The sequence below is a fragment of the Lissotriton helveticus genome, chromosome 4_1, assembly GCF_964261635.1.
Source record: "Lissotriton helveticus chromosome 4_1, aLisHel1.1, whole genome shotgun sequence".
Taxonomy (NCBI): Eukaryota; Metazoa; Chordata; class Amphibia; order Caudata; family Salamandridae; genus Lissotriton; species Lissotriton helveticus.
This window is the reverse complement of record NC_136063.1, coordinates 149,584,185-149,585,784: the sequence shown is the minus strand read 5'-3', so window position 1 is coordinate 149,585,784 and position 1,600 is coordinate 149,584,185. Positions and strand designations below refer to the sequence as shown.

The 1,600-nt window shown below is 45.1% G+C and overlaps 1 non-coding gene across 1 annotated transcript; it reads right to left on the bottom strand.

Annotated features, from left to right (window-relative positions):
• Nucleotides 1-1,272: 1,272 nt before the first annotated feature.
• Nucleotides 1,273-1,379, bottom strand: LOC144829860 (U6 spliceosomal RNA). The gene has a single exon (XR_013610852.1). It is a non-coding gene; the product is annotated as a U6 spliceosomal RNA (small nuclear RNA).
• Between the last annotated feature and the right edge of the window lie 221 nt (nt 1,380-1,600).

The following is a 1,600-nucleotide window of genomic DNA, read 5'->3' as shown; positions in this document are numbered from 1 at the left end:
GGAGAGTAGGGGAGGCACGGCCTAGCGGCAGGCAGGCAGGGGAGGAGAGGAGGTGGGGGGAGGAGAGTAGGGGAGGCACGGCCTAGCGGCCGTGCAATCAAGTAGTGAGGGGGCGGAGCTGGGGGAGGCTGTGAGAGAGAGTAGGCAAGGCAGGCGGCTGGGGGCATGTGCACGCGCTTTTAAGCTCAATGCACATGCGCATTGAGCTTAAAAGTCACGGGCACTGCAAGGAATCGCCACGATTCCTTGCAAGTTAGATAAAGTCTGGATGAGCCCCTATAGTCTCGCTTGCTCGATGCGCATGCGCATCGACAGGCGAGACCTAAAAAGGAAAGGAACTATGTTGACTGCCGAATCGGAGCAGCGACGCATCACCAGAAACATTTCACACTTCAAGAAACTATCGCAGGACACCACCGAAACTGCATCCAGTGAAATAGCCATTCCTGGTTCGGCTGAACCACGGACAGATGATTGTGAGAACATTAGTCCTGCTGATGAAACACCGAACAGCATTGGTCCGAGTGTCAAGTCGCCGCGACCTCAGAGGAATACACGTCCACCCAGGAGACTTATTGCAGAAATGGACTAAGAAGTCAGAGTTTCATTTGTTTTGTTACAAAAGGGGGAGATGTTGTGAAGTTAGCAGACTAGTGGTTGTGGGTGGAGACAAGGGGAGGGCAGGAAGAGGAGGAGCAGGAGCGAGGGAAGTCAGTTAGAGTAGGGACAGGGTAGGAGTAACAAGTGAATAATAAAGCTCCAGTTAATACAAGTACATGTGTCTGTAGTTATTGTAGCTGGATGCTACAGGCGGGTGCAAACACATACTAGATGTGTGTGTACAATCCCTGCACATCGGAGGTTCGCTCCCACATCTGTATGTGGCTCTGCAGTAGCCACGCGCGAGAAGCATCGAGAACTGAGAACACAGACACATTAAATAAAACAGGCATCATCGAAGACATTGGGCCTAAATAACTGAAAGACGCAGCTTATCGAAAAACAAAAATTACTTTTAACCTATATAAGAGACGCTTAGTGCGTGCTTCAATTAACACATTTTAAAGACTATTGTAAAGCACACATACAAATGTAGAACTTTTGGCGCCTCTTCACGGGTAGAAAATAGACCAAAAAAATTGCAAATTACAGTAAAGCCTATTAACTTTTTTTATTGGGGAAGACAAAATTGCGCCTCTTCACGGGTAGAAAATAGACCCAAAAAAATAGCAAATTACATTAATGTCTATTAACTTTTTTTATTGGGGAAGACAAAATATGGAACACTTCACGAATTTGCGTGTCATCCTTGCGCAGGGGCCATGCTAATCTTCTCTGTATCGTTCCAATTTTAGTATATGTGCTGCCGAAGCGAGCACAAATCATAAACATTTCCAGTTTCTATATAAAGTCTTTTTCTCGTAATATTGTAAAGTAAGGGTGTCTATTATAAGTAGACTTTTTAACAATGAGTTCATTTATGGCTAGGTTCGTATGTAATCTTCGACGTCTAGTTAAAATTAACACTTTTACATGTCTTTGCAAGAACATTGCCCTTCATTCTATTGATAACGCGGAGCATCATGGGTATGCAAATATT